Raw genomic sequence first — 23258 nt, forward strand, 5'->3', positions numbered from 1 at the left:
CGACAAACAGCGGCAAAAACTTCAGGTATGGACGGTGGTAAAACTAAAAGTATTTTTATTTAAACAACATTTTGGCATACATTTTGTAAATGTTAACAAATATGCTATTAGGCTTACACATTTCTGAACATAACATTAAGTCTTACATTGCCTCATAACCCTATTATTAGCATTGTTAACTACTGACAAAAAAATAATAGCAAAACATGCAACAAATTCAAGGATTTTACTGAGTTACAGTTCATATAAGTCATTAAGTCAATTGAAATGAATTCATTAGGCACTAATGCATGGATTTCACATGACTCGGGAGTTTTCCCCCTTGAAGGGGCTCTATTAAAGACAGAAATACTCCTCGATTGAATCATCTTTCCGGGTGGCTGGTCTCAGACGATCCTGGGCTGGCGTGGTTACACATGGTCTGCGGTTGTGAGGCCAGTTGGATATACTGCCAAATTCTTTAAAACTACGTTGGAGGTGGCTTATGGTAGAGAAATTAGCATGACATTTTCTGGAAAGAGCTTTGGTGGACATTCCTGCAGTCAGCATGTCAAGTGCACGCTCCCTCAAAACTTGAGACATCTGTGGTATTGAGTTGTGTGACAAAACTGCACATTTTAGAGTTGCCTTTTATTGTCCCCAGCACAAGGTGCACCTGTGTAATGGTCATGCTGTTTAATTAGCTTCTTAATATGCCACACCTGTTAGGAGGATGGATTATCCTGGCAAAGGAGAAATGCTCACTAACAGGGATGTAAACAAATTTGTGCACAAAATTTGAGAGAAATAACCTTTTTGTGCATATGGTAAGTTTCTGGGATCTTTTATTTCAGCTCATGAAACATGAGACCAAAACTTTACATGTTGCGTTTATATTTTTGTTCAGTATAGCTAGCATGAATCTACAAACATTTGTGGTCTTTCTGGTTTATTTGTGGTTGATTATTTAGCATCATTAATCGGATATTGTCTGCCTAACAGTACGGCACCTTTCATTATTTATAATTGTTTTAATAATTGAAGATTGGATGCTAGGAACAGGAGGTTGTCCTGGTCAGTTCCCATGGTCAGGAAAATACTATGGTGATCATGAACATGGATGGCTAGGGTGACCTACAACTAGGCCTACAGGTGAACTAGAACTACAACTGGGTGGACTACAACTAGGCCTACCGGTGAACTACAACTGGGTGGACTACAACTAGCCAGCCCTACAGGTGAACTAGAACTAGGCCTACAGGTGAACTAGAACTACAACTTGGTGGACTACAACTACAACTGTAAAATACTGTATAGAAATCATAAACATGAATGGCTAGGGTGACCTACAACTACTGTTGCAACACCAGGCTTAAAAAACAATCCTATTGTAATCACATTAGCCTGTCTGTGCTAGATCAAGAGCATGCATGGCCTGAGGTTAAGACAACGCTTAGGCTAATGACCAGGAGCTGAGGGAAACCTGTTGACATCTGAACCTTTCACCCAGGCACCTAAACCAAAACCAGACACACACACACACACACACACACACTCTCTGTGCAGTGCACTCTGTGCTTGGTGTCTGAGAAGCCCATTGACACCGTGCGCCATGACATGTTGGACACAATGACAGAGACACCTTACGAGCCTCCCTCAGGCTCAGTGTATGCTCTCTACCACTCTGCCTGGACTGGCTTAAGTGCTTGCCCTTGCAATGTTCATTTCACATGCACAAATTGCAAATTAGACTTGAGGTCAAACAGCTTTTTAACCTTCCCACAAAAAGTAACAAAGTTAATGTCTTAGATTGGTTTCATAGGCTACCTATTGTGACTTTTTATTGCTATCTTTGTGGTTTTACGCTGCAACATCTACAAGTAGCTTTTTAAAAAACTGTCAGAATTCTTTAACAGACAGTAGCATAGGGGTTTTTACGACACACACCACTGAGTCACAGATCCATTTTAAGCATGACGTGACTGTGGGTTCCCAATTGACCTTTCTTCATCTCCTCTCTAACACCTAGACCCTGCATTGATGCCCTCTTGGGAGCTAACGCCAACCAGCAGCCATTTTGTTTCTCCCTGCGGGACATTGGCCCAGGGATCACACCACTGCTGTGGCAGACACTGTCTGGGGCCAACCGTCAAGCATCTGACACTCAGCGCAGGAGATAAAGTAACGAGGGATGTGATGTTGATTTGACACCCGGTGACGGACAGAAGGGAGCGAGAAAAATCAGGTGCTGTTTATTTTTCTTTCTTTTTTCCTGTCAGGCAGACAGACCAACCGGAGCCTCCTCTTCTCATTCCCTTCAGGGCACAGGGCGTGGCAGACAAGGCGTTTCTTCATCGTAAACATTCGCACGTGGACTTGTTTCTCAGTAGCAGGTTAGCGAACTAATGTCCTTTTTGCCGCTTGAGGCGACGCTGTGTAAATTAGTCTTCACTCAACTCAACACTCTTGGCTGCTGTGTCTATGTGTCTGCGGATGACAAGCAGAGACCGACAGTAGCGATGCTGGTGCAATAGAAACTGAGAGAAAGGGTGACTATGGTGTAATTGCATCACCATGTAGTCACTGCAGATGTAGAGTTCATGCTGTGCTCCCTTTTGTGGCAGATAGAACAACCGATACTCATTTGTATGTCACTCAACCGATGTTTGTTTTTTGGAAATGGCAGCAACCAAAGAATTTCTGTTTTGTGTGGTGTGTGTCACATGTAAAACTTTCTGAGTTTGTAGTGGTTGACTATAACTGCAGTAATACCTGTGGTGCTTATTTATAGGTTAGGCCCATTTGGGTGGCAACAACATGCCTAATCAGTATCCTTGTCTCACATAGGAACCTGTGTGAACCTTAAACAGTTGTGGTAAATACTGTCTAACTACTGTATTGTCAATCGGTAGCTGATCAGTGAGGAGTAATAGCTTTGCTCTTGATAACGTAAGCTTTACAGAGGGATAAGCTTTCTCCACCATATCTGTTGTGTCAACAATGCAGCACGCAGATAAAGAGGTGGGTTTAATACAATGTAAACTGACCTATCTGACCGCAGACGCCATATTCCAGTACAGATTACCGCTTAATGATGGTTTGCGTTGTTTAGCTGATGCAGTAGTAGACTGATGTGCTCTGAATGGGAAGATGTATTTGGTATGACAGTGCAGCGGTTGGACCAATTGATTATTGTAATGAGGTTGAGATTGAGGGCATTTTAAATTCAGCATATTCAGCCTTGACATGATTGGTAGTTAGTTGGTCATTCCACACTACCCACAATGTCTTGAGCACTTTTGTGCCATCTCCACTGTACCCTAGTTGACCCAGATTCCACTGACCCATATTCCCTACCTGACCAATCTGCTCAGTCAGAGCTGTGCCCTCACATGCACTATTCCACCTCAGCCATTTCAGAGGAATCATTTGGTTTCACAACCTCCACCTCTCTTGGCTGCTTGCCCTGTTTTTTTTATCGGCGAAGGCCTCGTTTTCAGGTTGGAGCTGAGAGGGTTTGAAAGGCTGCAGTTAGTGCCCAGTGATAACGTTATGGTCTCCATGGCAACGGGCCATGACGGCATTGGGTGGCCTCGGTGAGAGGTTGAGGGTCTAGGGAGAGGGGGGAGGTTCTGTAACAAGGTATGAGCAATAGCCTTTTGGCTCTCGCATGGGCTTTTGCCGAGTGCCCGGCTTTGTATCTACGACACAGAGGCCTTGGGCCTTGTCAGGATCCGAAAAGTCTTGATGAGGGGCAGTAAAATAGAGTTAGGGAGAGAGGGGGCACTAACTGATATGGCCCAGATATCATATCTGCGTTACGAGGGGGCAGAAGAGGCCTGAGGGAGATAAAAAGCTGCCTAAACTGCTTGTGTCTCCAAAACAGCCTGATAAGAAAGGAGTGGCATATCCCCACCAAGCCATAAACACTCACACACTGATACAGACCCTGAAAGAGGCCTTTTATGTCTTTCTCTGTGTGTGGGACAACTACAAGACCATCTGCAACAGAATCAAAGCGACATTGTTTAAATCGGAGTGAAAAGCAGTGCCACTTTGAAAACTGAAAAATGTTAAAATTAATTCAAAAGTGAAAATTAACCAATTATGTAGGCTAATAATTAAGTAATCAACATTCCGTAATTATATTAGCAATTAAGGATTTTTCATTTGATGGTATCCTTCTGCGGATCATTCGTTTTAGTATTGGAGAGTTTTTTTTTTTTGTGACAAGTTTTCTAAGGTAGAGTAGTAGATAGAAGTCAGCAGCCAGGGCTGTGATCTCACTGACCCATTGTTTTCTATTAGACTCCAGTTCCTCTCTGCTTCCCTCTGTGCTGGATGAGCCAGATTTAGATCACAGCATCTTGGAGTGTCATGTTGTAGCCACTAGGGGGCGAGCTTCACTGTCTGTGACCTGGGTCCTGTCTGTGAGCCGACTAATGGGAGGGTAACGGGCTTGAGAGAGGCAGAGGGCTGGAGAGATTTAAAAGGAACGTAGCCTAGCAGTAATACAGCTAACCACCACTGGGACCGTTGTGTCACTACTAGACAATAAACATCCTGACACTTTACACAGGATGGGTTTGTTATTTGACAACGATAATTATAAAATCTGTTTTGGCCTTTTCACACTGATGTTGAGGCCTCATAAAGAGAAACAATGAACTGTCTTACAATATTTTGACAACTCTCTTTTTTACACCTAACATTGTACAATCAAAAAATACATCTTTGCAGGGGTGTGGGATGGGGGTATAGGTATTTCTTGTGACTGATCCTTGCTGTGTGTGTGTGTGTGTGTGTGTGTGTGTGTACTTTATACATATTTCTCCCGGTCCATGTATCTGTCAAGCACAGGAGGCTAGTGAGGTGAGAACGGCTGATAATAATGGATGGAGCAAATGGAATGGCATCGAACACCTCAACTATATGTTTGATGTATTTGTTACCATTTCACTCATTCCTCTCCAGTTATTACCACGAGCCTGTCCTCCTCAATTAAGGTGCCACCAACCTCCTGTGCTGTCTAGTGCATATTTGTTTCACACAGTAATCCGTTCTACCACTAAAAATAATATTGATTTGTTTTACAGTCTATTCAGCACATCCGGTAACCAATTTGGTTAGAACAGCGTCGTTTGGTATGATCTTACTGTCTAGTCTGTGGACTATTACCATAGGACAGTGGTTCCCAAACTTTTTATAGTCCCGTACCCCTTCAAACATTCAACCTCCACCTGCGTACCCCCTCTAGCACCAGGATCAGCGCACTCTCAAATGTTGTTTTTTGCCATCATTGTAAGCCTGCCACACACACTATACGATACATTTACTAAACATAAGAATGAGTGTGAGTTTTTGTCACAATCCGGCTCGTGGGAAGTGACAAAAATCTCTTATACGTCCAGGGCACAAATAATCATAATCAATCATTTAGCATATAACATTTTGCATATAAAATATCTTAAATATAAAACTTTATTTGTTCATTGAAAATTGTGAATAACTCACCACAGGTTAATGAGAAGGATGTGCTTGAAAGGATACACATAACTCTGCAGTGTTGGGTTGTATTGGAGAGAGTCTCAGTCATTTTCCACTCACAGTCTGTGCCTGTATTACATTTTCATGAGTGAGGGCTGAGAATCCACTCTCACATAGGTACGTGGTTGCAAAGGGCATCAGTGTCTTAACAGTGTGATTTGCCAAGCCAGGATACTCTGAGCGCAGCCCAATCCAGAAATCTGACAGAGGGTTCTGATGAAATTATTTTTTCACAGAACCGCTTGTTGCAATTTTGATGAGGCTCTCTTGTTCAGATATCGGTAAGTGGACTGGAGGCAGGGCATGAAAGAGATAACGAATCCAGTTTTTGTCATCTGTTTCGGGAAAGTACCTGCGTAATTGCGCACCCAACTCACTCATATAGCGAAGCACCTCACATTTGATATTGTCCGTAAGCTTGAGATCATTTGCACACAAAAAAATCATACAATGATGGAAAGACCTGTGTGTTGTCCTTGTTAATGCAGACAGAGAAGAGCTCCAACTTCTTAAGCCTCAATTTTGTCCCGCACATTGAATATAGTTGCGGAGAGTCCCTGTAATCCTAGATTCAGATCATTCAGGCGAGAAAAAACATCACCCAGATAGGCCAGTCATGTGAGAAACTCGTCATCATTCAAGCGGTCAGACAAGTAAAAATTATGGTCAGTAAAGAACTTTAAGCCCGTCTCTCAATTAAAGAAAACATGTAAATACTTTGCCCCTTGATAGCCAGCGCACTTCTGTATGTTGTAAAAGTGTAACATGATCGCTGCCCATACCATTGTATAGTGTAGAAAATACACGAGAGTTCAAGCGCTTTGCTTTAACAAAGTTAACCATTTTCACTGTAGTGTCAAAACGTCTTTCAAGCTGTCAGGCATTCCTTTGGCAGCAGGAGCCTCTCGGTGGATGCTGCAGTGTACCCAAGTGGCTTCAGGAGCAACTGCTTGCATGCGTGTTACCACGCCACAATGTCTCCCTGTCATGGCTTTTGCGCCATCAGTACAGATACCAACACATCTTGACCACCAAAGTCCATTTGATGTCGCAAAGCTGTCCAGTAAAAATATCCTTTCCTGTTGTCTTGGTTTACAGAAGAGGATGTCTTCCTTAATTGACCCCCCATAAACATAACGGACATATACCAGGAGCTGTGCCAGGCCCGCCACGTCTGTTGACTCATTCAGCTGTAACGCATAGAATTCACTGACTTTTATGGAAAACAGTAATTGTTTCAAAACATCTCCTGTCATGTCACTGATGCGTCGTGAAACAGTGTTGTTTTAAGAAGGCATTATCTGTGTCGTTTTTTTGGCCTTTTCCCCCAGCATTGTCCCAGCCATATCCACGGCAGCAGGAAGAATTAAGTCCTCCACAGTAGTATGGGGCTTGCCTGTCCTAGCCACTCGGTAGCTCACCATATAAGACTCTTCTAGCCCCTTCTAATTAATAGTATATGTTGCTTTTATGCATGTCTTACTACTCGAAAGTCATCTTAATTCTCACTCAAAAAACTCCTGTGGCTTATTTTGCAAATTGGCATGTTTTGTTTCTAAAGGTCTGCGCAAGAGTGACGGTTTCATCAAGTTGTGAGATGGTGCTTTTGCACATACTGTGGCTGAGGAAAGGCACTACTCCCAATATAAGTGAACCCCAAATCAATCTAGTTCATGATATTTTTCGATGGTCTAACGTCCCTGTCTGTTGTTTGGTGCTTTCCCGGGTAGGGGGCAGTAGCTCTTTGACTGAATCAGATTCACAACTGTCAGTGTCCATGCTAGCTGGGCGAATAACAAATGTAGATTTACTGATGCTAGCATGCTAGGATGTGCTCACGGAAGCAGAACAACTCGTTTTGTCCACAGGTGCAGGTGTAGTACTGCTGGTAGTAGCAGTACCACCAGTAGAGCTGGTATGTGTCTCTATGGATGCGGTCCTTACTTTCTTAAACAATTTATACATTTTTGAGAACTGAATGAGCAGCAGTTACGTTTGGCTACATATGGACCGTGGAATTTGCGGGAGAGAGTAACGGTTAATGTGATTGGGTGTTAATTATTTGACTAGGCTACCTGTATTTGACCTTTTGTTGTTATTTCGCTGAACGCTAGATGGTTGAATTTTATGGTGGAAAATATAAATGGACTGTTAGAAAATGTAAATAATAATAATAATTATTATTATTTTTAAATGTGAATCACATTTTTATTTGGCGTACCCCCGTCGGCATTGTGCGTACCCTTGTTTGGGAATACCTGCCATAACAGATCCAAATGCATGGTAATAGGAGTTTGGGGTCTGGAGGGAAATGGAAGAAAAATCACATTTTTAAGAGCCCAGTCTCTGACACTCTTGCTCTCATTAGAATTCCCCCCTCATATCCTTTCTTCCATTCTCTTTATTTTTACCCTGCAATCTTAAAAGAAAATTAAGACTTAAGTGGTTGCCTGTCAATTAGCGTCCCTCTGTGCGACAGAGCGGTGAGAATTCGATTGCAAGAAGACGAGAGCCATTACAGTGCTGCTCTCTTCTCCCTCGCTCTGTCTTTTTCCCTCTCTTTCTCCGTCTTTCTTCCTGTCCTTCTCTCGCCCATGCTCACTCCCCTGTCTACTCTTCTGTCTGCTCTCTATTTCTCACTGCCCTACAATCACTATCTCGCATCCCCCAACTCCTCTTCTTCTGACTCCATATTCTCTTGCTCACCTCCCTCTCCTCAATCTGCCTGCTCTCTCTCCTCCTCTCTCTCTTTCCCTGCTGTCGCTACCTGCCAGAACTGTCCCATGGTAGATAAGCAGTAGTGCACAAAGCCCAGACTCCCTGCAGCAGTAGGGGAGATTGGACTCAAGGGGTGATCTGTCTGTCCCTGACCAGTATACGCCCACATGGGAATGACAATTACACTCCTAACTGCTCACTGACCATTACACCAGAAAAGGCTGTTGTGGGTCCCAAATGGCACCCAGTGAGAACAGTCCATAGAGCTCTGGTCAAAAGCAGTGCACTATATAGGGAATCAGGTGCCATTTGGGACACAGACTTTGTATCAGTACTCCCCAAAACCAGATACATGACAGTATAATAGATTGGACAGGGAGAGGAAGTTACTGTAAGCCTGAATCATAGACCTGCTAAGAGGTTGGAATGGGCTTATTGACTGGTGGGGACGCGGGGGGAATGAGGGTTGGATAGATGAGACAGGGTTGACATAGATGAGGGTGGAGCACAGTGCAAAGGTAAGAGTGCTTGAACCATACAGGTGTTTGTGTACCTTCACAGGAGTGTATGTTTAAGTGCATTCACAATATCTCTACAATAGCATCATAGGAGGTAATTAAATAGCAGGGGGGAAATGTATCGGAGCAGTATTGTTACCAGTTATGCCACCATATTTCACACAGGCTCCAATTTGCTATGTGTGAGTCTCCAGTGACCTGCTGCTCTGGCCTCTACCTTCAGATCTCTACCTGCCACTGTCTTATCAGAGCTTGCAGAGGAGACTGGTGTTCACTATGTGACCTCAACAACCCTCTACCACAGATGGGAAAGGAAGGAAGGAATGAAGGCAAGCCAAAGGGGGGGGGGGGGGTGTGTAAGTTTATCTAAGATATTATCATTTGGAGTTATCAAAGCGAGGGAGGTCGGGAGTCAAGAAAGGAGAGATGAAGGCAGCAAGCGAAGGATCCACAGGGATGAGAGGAAAAGAGAAGAATACAAAGAGAGAAATGGCCATGGAGAGAAGGATAGGCCTGTAGAAATTGGTGAATGAACCGAGACAACCCAAAATAGGAACATTGATTCATTGACCAAAGCTGCCCTGCAGAAGAATCTGAAAATACAGTCGAAGTAGAAAGAAAGGATGACGATGCGACCGAGAGACAAAGAAGAAGTAGGACATAAGACAGGCACCGAAGGAGCAAAGGGGAGGGAGAAAGTGATAGACCAGGGAGTTTAGAATTGCGCTCTTCTCTCAACATTACATGGGGTTGCCATGGCGACGGATGCAGCAGGGTCCCGACCTCGACGGGTTCTGCCTGCAAATGAGGACCGTCTCTCTGTAGCTCTGTAATGGTGTCATCCTCCTCAGGAGCTCTGGACCAAGACATCCTGGCAACCCACAGCCAGCCTCCCTAAGCAGGTGCCTGCTGCCAAAACGCCCCCACAGAGAGCACGCATTAGGGCTACTGCACCACCAGCACATTACATTGCAGCAACCTATCAGGACCCTGTGTATGTTTCAGTGTGGGGAGATTGAGGTGGTTCCTGTGCCACTGGAGGGTAGAAAGGGTTTCCGTGACAACCTCAAAGCACACCTCAAGAAATGCCATGTGAATCCAAATAACTGATAAAAAAAACATGCCCTTGACAGATCTTCATAGAGGTCATCATCAACGGAATTCAACTCTTTGAGGCCCGAAAGAAGAGAGCATGCCTCAAAGCACAGTAACGACAATCCAGAGGACGAATCATCCCTGCCCCCACTGCGACAAGAGCTGCAAGTCACGGATCAGCCATCTCCAGACCCATGGCCAGCCATACCCACACAACAAGCCTGATCCTGTGATACCTGGAGGGAAATAATACTGGACTATGAGGGATCCCAAACAAAGGAGGAAGATGTGTGTGCACGTGCTTATGTGTGTGTGTGTGCAGGTGGAGGATGGGGGCCTGAGGGGGGGTCTATGTGTGTGTTTTTGTGCCTGTGTGACAGACTTTGGCCATCAGGTTGGAGTGTTGGTCCTGCAGTAGAGAGACAGTATTGTGACCACAGTGTTAGACAGAGGGACAGATATTACAATTGACACCCATATACACACTAAGTCGCATACAACACGCACATATTCAAGCTAAACCCCAATGTTTACATCCAAATTGACTAGCATTCACACACATGACCCGTGTCAGAATATACAAAGGGCATGCAGGCTCATTCAAAGGTCAAGTAAAGATTGGATCTCTGCAATGATCTTTCAGGCAAAGTGGAGTTTTAGGCATTTATCCTTTACAGAAATCAAACAGTCTATTTCTATTGTATTATCAGGCCTCCCTCCCCACACACACTCTCTATCTCTCTCCCTTTAAGACCATCACTAGAGCTGTGGTCAGCTCGGCAGAAAGACTCCTCCAGAGATTCCCTAATGAGGTAATGGAAAGATAATCAACATCCATGTTGGGAAGAAGAATGTCCAAGTGAAGTCAAAACTCTTGTCTTGTTCCATCGATACCCATCCTGATCAATAGATGACTGAGCAGCAATGGAGAGCTTGAATCCCCAAGATGGACGCCTGGTGTGGGAGAATGTCTGCTCCGTCTTATTGTCTTTTTCCTGTGGTGCTGCTGACTGTATCGGTCTTGGTCTATTGAGGGATAATAATGATGATTGACCTGGACACTTGTGCCTTTTGGGCCCCAAAGACATGGATAACAAAGAGGGTGGCCATTTTGTTTTGGTATGAAAAGGGTTCCAATGACCTTCAACCTACGGTAAAGGGGCCAATGTGAGATTTGAAGACCTTGTTCAGACCAGAGATACAGGTAAATGTCAAAATAAAGGAAAGAAACGCCCCCACATTGGGCCACCACAGACTCAATGCTCCTTGGCATAGATTCTACAAGTGTCTGGAACTCTATTGGAGGGATGTGACAACATTCTTCCGTGAGAAATTCCATAATTTGGTGTTTTGTTGATGGTGGTAGACAATGCTGTCTCAGGCACCACTCAAGAATATCCCTTAAGTGCTCAAATGGGTTGAGATCTGGGTGACTGAGACAACGTGTGTGTATTTTATTTTTTAAATATTTAATTGTACCTTTTCTCCCCAATTTCGTGGTATCCAATTGTTCGTAATTACTATCTTGTCTCAACGCTACAACTCCCGTATGGGCTCGGGAGAGACCAAGGTCAAAAGACATGCGTCCTCCGAAACACAACCCAACCAAGCCACACTGCTTCTTAACACAGCACGCAGCCAACCCGGAAGCCAGCACCAATGTGTCGGAGGAAACGCCGTGCACCTGGCGACCTTGGTTAGCATGCACTGCGCCCGGCCCGCCACAGGAGTCGCTGGTGCGCGATGAGACAAGGATATCTGGGCGTAAACCCAGAGTCTCTGGTGGCACAGCGAGCGTTGCGATGCAGTGCCCTAGACCACTGCACCACCCGGGAGGCCACACACACACCCTTTTTAACCCCATATTCTCCTTTGAGACTCCTCTTTCAAAGTCACTAACATGGTAGCCAAAATAATGGCAACTGGGCATTTTTATACATGGGGTTTGATAGGATGTTAATTGCTTAGTTAACTCAGGAACCACACCTGTGTGGAAGCACCTGCTTTCAATATACTTTGTATCCCTCATTTACTCAAGTGGTTCCTTTATTTTGGCAGTTACCTGTACATCTGTTATTCTCTCTGTCTCTCGCTATCTCTCTATCGCAAAAATACACACACACACACGCACACTAAACCAGCAAATACCGGTTCATTCTTGCCTATGCGTAACATAATCAAGTATTGACAGCTGTAAGACAATAAATCACTTCATTTCTACATGACTGATGATGCCAGTTGGATCCATTGAAACCCCACTAGATATATTGCACAACTGCATGCAACAACAGAAAGCTTTAGTGGACTGAAATGTTAAGTATTTCCAACTAAAATGTGCAAATCTGTTTACTTTCCCTCAGTGTGTTATACACACTTTAAAATACACATGCTTGCAAACATGTACACCAAAACGATACGCTCGCAAACACGCATATGCAAACCTACCTTTTTTATATAAATCCCAACCAATCCAAACACACACACTGTCAAACCCCAATTTCATGAACACCTCTCTGGCCTCTGTTTTTCTCCATATCTCTTGGTTGGTAGTTGGGGTTAGGCAGAGTGGAGCGTTGATAGCGGAGTGTGTTGACGCTGTCTTTCTCTGATGTGTGTGTGTGTGTGTGTGTGTCATCTCCCCTGGCCGCCACGGCTCGTCTCTCCATTGATCCAGACCAAAACAATCATTCACAGGCTATCACACAATTAGCATGCAAATTAGGGCCCATTCAACCGCACGCCGCCATCTACCGCCTCTCATTTACCTACGTGTCAATCGAGCCGCTGAGCCGCGCTCATGTTCCCAAACCGGGCTGAGGTGCCAACACACACACACACGTATCTGTCTGTCGTGTGTCGCTCTCCTGTTCAATGAACCCCAGAGTCTCTGTGTGCGCACATTTACGTGTGTCACATGACATGCCATGGCTGGTGTGTTATGCACTCTGGGTGATGGTCTCCTGCGTTGTCATAGATATTCAGGTCCTATGTGGCTCAGTTGGTAGAGCATGGTGCTTGCAATGTCAGGGTTGTTGGTTTGATTCCCACATGGGACAAGTATGAAAATGTGTGCACTCACTACTTTAAGTTGCTATGGATAGGAGCATCTGCTAAATTATATATTTTTTTTTTTAAATGTATAATTGCAACACTGTACTTCATATCCCTGTCATAAGACTGACATATGCCTTGACTGCTGAACCTTGACCGATCGGTACTCCTGTTCCCTCTTGGCTGTTCTCCGTCATTGTTCTTCGTCATTGTTCCCTAATACTGTTCCTCCTTGGCCTAGGATGTTCCTCCTTTGGCCATTTCCTATAGCTATTCCACCTTAGCTGTTCCCCGTTGGCTGATCCACTTGTCTATTCACTGTCACTAGTCATTGTTCCACCACCGCTGCTCTTCCTGTATGCCTGTTCCTGTCTGTCTGCAGCTGGGAATGCTGCCTGACATGCTGCTGGTTCGGCTCACTCCCCCCTCCTCCCTCACTCCCCCCTGTTCCTTGTCCCTCTTCTGCCGTCGCTGCCACCACCACACAGTTCACCAGGGAGCCGGCGAGTGAGACCGACAAAAGCTGTCACCAGCGAAAATGAACTGTCACCTTGCATTTTTCAGCGCGGCGGCAGCGCTGAATTGCCGCTCTGAACCAATGTGACCCAGCCCTGATTGAGTTCCGCCGTCTCCCCTTTCCTCCTCCCCCCCCACCCCCTCACACTGCACATCTAACCCTTTCCTCCTCCCCTCCTTCCTCACCAATTTATCCTTTCCACCCAACGCCTCCGAGCCAGTTCATCTCAAGCTGATGTACCGCTGCTCATCAATTCAGCTGTGTGTGTGGTGTGTGTGTGTGTGTGTACACATACTTACCCGTGCATGCTACTGTACTGTCACATTGGAAACGTCTCACAATGCAAATTAAGTCACACACACAGACCTACACGCACAATTGACTCATAACCACACACAAATCCACATCAATATCTGCATGTAAACTGACCTTCAGATAGATACATCTTACAAATATTAAGCTTGGCCTATTCAGATTCATAGACCTCATGCTCATCACAAAGACCTTCATATACATTGGATATCTCTTGCTCACACACACTTAGGCACACAAGTGCATACGTGCATGCACACACACACACACACACACACACATGGAATAGAGACTGTAGGTGATTGGACCTCCAGGCTGTGAAAAACAATTCCCTTCCGTTGAGTGCTCCCTAGCACACAGTTAATGTCAACTCAACAGTGTGGCCTTTTGCACAGCAACTGTGTCTCTAAAATGTTGCATTCATTTGACATTTTAATGTCGTAACTTCCGTATACAGTAGGTTAGTGTGTTTAGCGATGCGTTTAGAAGTTTGTTTGTGTAGTCGCGTCAGTACAGTAGCTATAACTCATGTAGCATGAGCAGAACATCATGGCCTCCACAGTATCAGTCCGGGCATCATTTAAAGCCTCCAGTGTGGGCCACATTCTAACGACCTGTGGGCAGAATTTACACTTTAGTATATAGTAAATGATGTATTGATGTCAATAGGAGATGTAAAGGGTGTTTCTAGTAACACGCCACAGATATCAAGTTGTAAATCAGAGCAAAACCCTTGGACCCGTACAAATCAGCTGGGCTAGACAATCTGGACCCTCTATTTCTAAAATTATCCGCCGCCATTGTAGCAACCCCTGTTACTCGTCTGTTCAACCTCTCTTTCGTATCGTCCAAGATTCCTAAAGATTGGAAAGCTGCTGCGTTCATCCCCCTCTTCAAAGGGGGTGACACTCTAGACCCAAACTGTTACAGACCTATATCCACCCTGCCTTTCTAAAGTCTTCGGAAAGCCAAATTAACAAACAGATCGCTGACCATTTCGAATCTCACCGTACCTTCTCTGCTGTGCAATCCAGTTTCCGAGCTGGTCACGGGTGCACCTCAGCCACGCTCAAGGTACTAAACGATATCATAACCGCCATCGATAAAAGACAGGACTGTGTAGCCTTCTTCATCGACCTGGCCAAGGCTTTCGACTCTGTCAATCACCACATTCTTATCGGCAGACTCAACAGCTTTGGTTTCACAAATGAATGCCTCACCTGGTTCACCAACTACTTCTCCGATAGAGTTCAGTGTGTCAAATCAGAGGGCCTGTTGTCCGGACCTCTGGCAGTCTCTATGGGGGTACCATAGGGTTCAATTCTCGGGCTGACTCTTTTCTCTTCATATATCAATGATGTCACTCTTGCTGCGGGTGATTCCTTGGTCCACCTCTACGCAGACGACCCCATTCTGTATACATCTGGCTCTTCTTTGGACACTGTGTTAACAAACCTCCAAACGAGCTTCAATGCCATATAATACTCCTTCCATGGCCCCCAACTGCTCTTAAACGCTAGTAAAACTAAATGCATGCTCTTCAACCGATCACTGCCTGCATCACTACTCTGGACGGTTCTGACTTGTGGACAACTACAAATGTCTGGCTAGACTGTAAACTCTCCTTCCAGACTCATAGTAAACATCTCCAATCCAAAATTAAATCTAGTCGGCTTCCTATTTCGCAACAAAGCCTCCTTCACTCACACTGCCAAACATAACCCTCGTAAAACTGACTATCCTACCGATCCTCGACTCTGGTGATGTCATTTACAAAATAGCCTCCAACACTCTACTCAGCAAACTGGATGCAGTCTATCACAGTCCCATCCGTTTTGTCACCAAAGCCCCATATACCACCCACCACTGTGACCTGTATGCTCTCGTCGGCTGGCCCTCGCTACATATTCATCGCCAGACCCACTGGCTCCAGGTCATCTATAAGTCTTTGCTAGGTAAAGCTCCGCCTTATCTCAGCTCACTGGTCACCATAACAACACCTACAACAACACCATAGCACGCGCTCCAGCAGGTATATCTCACTGGTCTTCCCCAAAGTCAACACCTCGTTTGGCCGCCTTTCCTTCCAGTTCTCTGCTGCCAATGACTGGAACGAATTGCAAAAATCGCTGAAGTTTTGGAGACGTATCTCCCTCACTAGCTTTAAGCATCAGCTCTCTGAGCAGCTTACTGATCGCTGCAGCTGTATTCATCATATTCATTTGCACACACCGTATATAGATTTTCCTATTGTGTAATTGATTGTAATTTTGTTTATCCTATGTGTAACTGTTGTTTTTTGTCGTACTGCTTTGCTTTATCTTGGCCAGGTCGCAGTTGTAAATGAGAACTGGCCTACCTGGTTAAATAAAGGTGAAATAAAAATGTTAAAAATTAAAGAGCATGCTATACAGTGGCTTCAACCGCTGCAATTTATAGCCATGTAGGGTTTTGTGCTTAATCCCCCTCCTGTACTTCCGTTTCACCACGACTGCCTGGCTGCGAACGACTGTCACCCCATCATTACGTTTGCTGACGACACGATGATGGTAGGACTGATCATCGACGAGGATGAGACCGCCTATAGAGAGGTCAGTGACCTGGCAGTGTGGTGACAGGGCAAAAACCTCTCCCTCAACGTCAGCAAGACAAAGGAGCTGATCGTGAACTACAGGAAACGGAGGGGTGAGCTCGCCCCCATCCATATCGACGGGGTTGTAGTGGAGTGGGTCGAAAGCTTCAAGTGCCTCGGTGTCCACATCGCTAAGGACTTAAAATGCTCCACACACACCAACACAGTTGTGAAGAAGGCACGACAACTCCTCTTCCACCTTAGGAGGCAAAGAAGTGTTGCATGGGCCCTCAGATCCTCCAGAAGTTCAACAGCTGCAACATTGAGAGCATCCTGACTGGCTGCATCACAACTTGGCATGGCAACTGCTTGGCATCCGACCTTAAGACGCTACAGAGGGTAGTGCGTACAACCCAGTACATCACCGGGTCCGATCTCCCTGCCTTCCAGGACCTCTATACCAGGCGGTGTCAGAGGAAGGCCCCAAAGACTCCAGCCATCCACGTCATAGACCGTTCTCTCTGCTACTGCACAGTAGTCTGGAACCAACAAGACCCTGAACAGCAAGCCATAAGACTACTAAATAGTTCACCAAATAGCTACCCAGACTGTACATGACCCTTTTTGTACTAACTCTTTTGACTCATCACATACGCTGCTGCTTCTGTTTATTATCGATCCTGTTGCAAAAGTATCCAGACCCTTTTGATTTCTTCACATTTTATTGTGTTACAAAGTGGGATTAACATTTAATTGTCTTTTTTTTTGTCAACCAGCTACACAAAATACTCCAATGTCAAAGGGGAAGAAAAATTATATATGTTTTAAAGATGAATAGAAATTAACAAAAATATAGTCGTTGCATAAGTATTCAGCTCCCTGAGTCAATACATGTTAGAATCACCTTTGGCATTGGTTACAGCTAGGAGTCTTTTTGGGTAAGTCTCTAAGAGCTTTGCACACTTGGATTGTGCAATATTTGCCCGTTATTCTTTTTTAAATTCTTCAAGCTCTGTCGATCATGGCTAGACAGAAATGTTCAAGTCATGCCATAGATTTTCAAACAGATTTAAGTCAAAGCTGTAAACTTGGCCAGTCCGGAACATTCACTGTCTTCTTGGTAAGCAACTCCAGTGTAGATTTGGCCTTGTGTTTTAGGTTACTGTCCTGCTAAAAGTTGAATTCCTCTCCCAGTCTCTGGGGTAAAGCAGACTGAACCAGATTCTGTGCTTAGCGCCATCCCATTTCTTTTTATGCTGAAAAACTCCATGAATACCATGATGCATCCACTTGAAAATTATAAGGCAGTTACTCAGTGGTGTGTTGTGTTGTACTTGACCCAAACACAAGGCTTTGCTTTTAGGCCAAAAACGTACAAAAATGTTTGTTTTTTCCCCCAGTATTACTTTAGTGCCTTGTTGCATACAACATGCAATATTCTATATACATGTATTATTCTTTTCACCCTGTCATTTAGGTCATTATTGTGGAATCACTACAATGTTGTAGTGAGACATTGGACTCTGTAGCCATTTTTAATATCATCAATGTTCTCATGGTAACATCCCTGAGCGGTTTCATTCCTGTCCTGCAACTCAGTTCAGAAGGGTGACTGTATGTTTGATGTGTCTGGGTGGTTGAATACACTGAGTGTACAAAACATTAAGAACACCTTCCTAATATAGGGTTGTACTCCTTTTTGCCCTTAGAACAGTCTCAGTGTGTGGGCATGGAGTCGACAAGGTGTTGACTCCAATGATTCCCACAGTTGTGCCAAGTTGTCTCGATGTCCTTTGAGTCGTAGACCATTTTGATACACAAAGGAAACTGTTGAGCGTGGAAAACCCAGCAGTGTTGCAGTTCTTGACACAAACCTGTGCGCCTGGCACCTACTACCGCGCCTGGCACCTACTACCATGCCCCGTTCAAAGGCGCTTGCATATTTTGTCTTGCCCATTCACCCTCTGAATTTCACCCCTAATAGTGTATATAAAGAGATATTGTATGTCTGATTTGTTATTGTTACCCATCTACCAATCACTGCCCTTCTTTGAGACTTTCTACAAGCTCCCTGGTCTTTGTAGTTGAATCTGTGCTTGAAATTCAATACTTGATTGAGGGACCAAACATATGTTGTATGTATGGGGGACAGGGAAGGGTTAATCATTAAACAAATCATGTCAAGCCACTGTATATGTACATATCTACCTCAATTACCTCGTACCCCAGCACATCGACTCGGTCCTAGTACCCTGTGTATATAGCTACGTTATCATTACTCATTGTGTATTTATTCCTTGTGTTATTGTTTTCCTCTTGGCGTTGTTGGGAAGGGCCTGTAAGTAAGCATTTCACTGTTGTTCTACACCTGTTGTTTACGAAGCGTGTGAGAAATACCATTTGATTTTGTGTTTATAGCAGTGTGATGTATGAACTGGTAACCTACCAGTATATCATTGGAATACTAGCACTCTGTATGAGACCGTGGCTACAGTACCTAGCTTTTGGAGTTGCAGTTTGTGTAGCTAGCTCGTGACATTGATAGCATTGCACGCACCTTCAACTATCCTCCCCCTCGATCACTACCATTTTCAACCACCTTTGTCTTTGAGTTTTGAGCATGTAGTACATTGGGGAATGCTAGAGAGGGTTTGTTTGACATGAAAGAGGCCTTGGTACACAACACAAAGATAAACGTCCCCCAGGCCCCATCCCTCCTTAGCTTTCATCAAGCTCTTTTGAAGCGTCTCCCCTATGGAGTGACAGGGCGCTACTGTGGTGCTAGCACAAGGCCCAGGAAGTGACGAGGCCTGGGACTTAATGTGTGAAAGAGCCTGGTGACAACTGCCCTCAGCATGGGGGCCGCATTGTGATCATTGCATCTTCCCAGGTCTTCCTCCTGTCCTGGATTCTGATCTCTCCACCTGGATGCTCTGTGTGTCTGTGTGTGTGTGAGTGAGAGAGAGAGAGAAACTTGATGCGATAACATAGCAGTTGTAGAGAATTCTCTAGACTGCCTAAAGGAGAACCTTGGGAAACAAGTGCAGTGTAGCTTATCTTTGTGGTCTGATACAGTTTGGAGCTGTTTAACACCTTTTGTGGTTGTGTGATAGACTACTGAGAACTTGACTCCTATAAATGTATCAGTGGGACAGTTTGGTCTCCCGTTGTCTTTTAACGAGTGGCTGCCGAGCAGCCGTATGGAGAGCGATACGGGTTGAGCTAATTAGCGAAACTGAAAGAATTCCAGCTCCAATCCCAATTTCACTCCAGCTGGATGTGCCGTCTCCGCAGTGAAAACCAACTGACCCAGAGGAACAAAGCCTCAAACCAAACCCGACGACATAAAAGACCCGTTGCTACAGCATTTCGCTCCACGCCTCCAGCAACCGCGCTCTTGTAAAGCTGTCTTCCCATAGTTTACGGAGCAGCAATGGTACAGTAAAAGTCTGATTTATTCATCTTTATTTGTCCTCTTTTATACACCGTAAGAGAGAGAGTGAAGATGAAGACAGACTGAATAAATGCGGCAAAGCACAGAAAGGCCAAAAGAGAATCCCCAGCTCGATCCGGAGGGGCTCGTAAAGTAGATTTGTGAGGGGGGAGGTCTGAAATCAAGTCTCCTTTAATCTCTCTCCCATCTGCATCAGCCCTGCGGTTTGGACTAAAGTGTCCTCATTGTCTTGGCTCAGTTACAGTAGCATTCTGTCTGAATGATTCACCAGAAGAGAGAGAGAGATAGTAAATTTCCTGCCGGCAAAAGAGAAACATTTCCCATGGAGAGTTAAAGGCTGAGGATGAGGCAGATGGAGGGAGCTGCATATTTCAATGGCTTTGAATAAATCTGTTTTTAATAACCGGCCTCACGAGGAGTTCCCACTTCTAAAAAAAAAAATATATATATATATATATAACAAAAAAAAAAACTGTAGATTTCACAACCTTGCGCCGGGGTCGTAAATATTAAACAATTACGACCTGCCTGGCTGTGTGGACTCATGGAGAAGCTCTCCTTTCCACTAGCTTTAAATCACAGGCGCACATCTGCTCACAGGCCTACACCCTTTCATTTCAAAACGGTAATGAATTATCCGAATGGGAGATTAATTGAAGGAACCGAAAGCTTCTCTCAGATCAGGGTTATGGATCATCAGCAGTGACAGGAGACATCCGCACATGTACAGTAGCATACACCCAGTTAAATACACCTTGTAACATTACTCTGGCATCTAAAGAAATAAACCTGAGTAAATCCTTCAAAGCTCAAATTCTTGAAAGCTAATTGATTTGTCGTAAATGTCCCCCCAAGATGCAGAAGTGCTGTGCTGTATAAGGCTGGATCAGTAGAACAGTAAGTGTCGCGGCACGATTCTCCACTTTGTTTGATGACAGACGCTTGAGCACGTTGGCTCTTAGACTTGTGGAATAGTATTTTGAGTGTGCCACTTGAAAATGATTTCCTATTGATGTTTGCACGACCAAAGTCATGATCAATGTGTATCCACCTAGTAATGCAGCCACCAACAGTAGCCGTCCAAGCTGATGGTCTAGCTTCTTGCTAATCCCTTTTATAGCACAGCTGTTTCCCCAGATTCGCTGTGTGATTCACCATAGAGCAGTATACTGAAGCATTGCTTCTGAACCCTCTGCAACCGATCGAGGAACCAGGCCAAAGAACACAGCCGGAGAGGAAAATAATCTTGTCGCCATATATCATCATAGAAACGTTCATTTATTAGATAACCAATGAATTATGGGAGTCTTTATTCAGACCCAAGGCCATGCCCATAAAATAGAGATATGGCCCATCATGTTACACGTGTGAAGTATCACTGAAGACACCCAGGGTTTGCTTTGATGTCTTCACCACTGAAAAATAGGCGTTTTGATAAGACTGCGCAATAGGGCTTGTGTTAAAAAGGTGCTCCCCTCTAAGTGATGATGGGTTGCATTATTCATACTTAACAAGACCAGAAACATGCTGAATGTGAGGGAGCACAAAATGGCGAATGACCCCCCCCCCCCCCCCCGATGTTCTCTGAGATATTTTGGCCTCAACATCACCTAGCCTTGATGCTGCCTAGCGCTCGTTAGCGAGAGCATCAAGCATCTCCCTCTTCTTCACACAGCTAAAAGAGAAGAGGAGGAAAGGAAGACACTGGGAGGAGGAAAGGAAGACACTGGGAGGAGGAAAGGAAGACACTGGGAGGAGGAGAGGAAGACATGAGAAAAGGAGGAAAGAAAGACACTGGGTGACGAAGAGTAGGAAAGGAAGACACTGGGAGAAGAGGGAGGGGTTGTGGGAAAGAGAGAAAAAAGAAAAGCAACCAGAAGCGCTAGCCAGGAACTCGTGCCAGTAAACTCAGAGACAATGAACCTCCGCCAGATGTTGCGCCATTCGAACTTGCTCGCTCCGGCAAAGAGATGCGAGCCGACTAACCATTTTTCACTGTCAGCCAGAACAACAGGGCCTTGCAGAGGGAAATTAAGACATGCGCGACGTGCGACGGTGGTGGCGCCCTGCTCCGACGTTGGCTGCCGAAATTACTGGCTGTGGAGAGGAGAGGGAGAGGGGTGGTGACTGTGACAGTCGGGGCTGGCGTAGGAGAAAAAAGCCTGAACACACGCCACCTGGCCGCTGACAGCTCTGTCAGAACGCATCGGGTCTCCCGCGACACAGCGAAGGGGTTCTGATCCGGTGTGCCGTCTCTCAGGGGCAGGGATAATTGTCATCAGCGTCAACAGAGCCATCGTCATGGTAGCACGTATGCCTGTATATCGTTGTGGCCTAACTGTATCTGTGCAGACTGCTTTCCTCTGTGGAGGGAACATCACTGATCTAAAATGGAACTGGGACAACAACTGCTGATGAATATACAAAAATAGCTTAAAACAGGATGAATATATTAAAATATTTAAAATGGGATTCAGTTTGTCGAAATGTAGGTCAACACAACTGAAATGGGCGACGTGAAATGTTCATCTGAAAACTCTTTTGTCGAGTGAGACTTTGTCTAATCCCCTTTCTTTGGTAGCTGGGGAAAAACCTGTCGCTTCTCTCCCGTACTCTTTAATGAACACTGACACCCTTGTCAGCACCAGAAAATCAACCGATTTCATTCGGGAGGAGGGGGGAGGGTGCAACCCCCTATACCCCCTCAAACCCACCAGACCTTAGTTGCTGGACAGTCTTCTCCCAGCTGTTTCTTATTCATCTGGGGTGGAGGCGGTGTCCCTGTCTGTCCCTGTGGTGGGGGTTTGGGGGGCTGGGGACCCTCCTGTCCCAGTGGTCCATTGCCTTGCTGTCCCATCAATAACGGCCAGGGTGACAGGGCTGAAGGGGGCACAGTGCAGACCCCTGGCCTGAGGCCTGTCCTCCTGATCAGCCAACAATGCCCACAGTTTGGGCCCTGCCTGGCCTGGCAGCCCCCCAAACGTCACACACACACACACACACACACACACACACACAGCTCATCCAAAATAGCTCCCTCTTCCCATTCTCTTGCTTGGTTTCTCAAACAAAGCCACAATTGCACTCTCTTGTCCTTCCTCTGTTTTAGAAATCTGGCACTTTAGAGCAGGGGATACATCCACTGCATGGGAAAAAGGGAGGCATGGTGTCTCTTTCTTTCTCTCTTCTCTTTCTCGTTCCGTCTGTGCAGCTACAGGTCTCTATAGTATGTTACGTACCGGCCGGTATCATTCCCTCCGGATCTCCCCCCACCTAGAGGAGAGTTGCCAGGACTGGTTCATCTCTGCCTGCCAGACAGCCATGTCTCTCTCACCACTCCACATCTGGCCTAAAACCCCCACCTCCCTCCTTCTCTACCTCTCCCTCATACAGACCCTGCAGCCTTGCTTCTCATCAATTACGTCTCTGATGTGGTAAATATGCCTGCACACAGCAATATACAAACTCACTGCAACACACTCGCATACGTCCATA

The sequence above is a fragment of the Oncorhynchus mykiss genome, chromosome 12, assembly GCF_057628025.1.
Source record: "Oncorhynchus mykiss isolate SJ-2025 chromosome 12, ASM5762802v1, whole genome shotgun sequence".
Classification (NCBI taxonomy): Eukaryota; Metazoa; Chordata; class Actinopteri; order Salmoniformes; family Salmonidae; genus Oncorhynchus; species Oncorhynchus mykiss.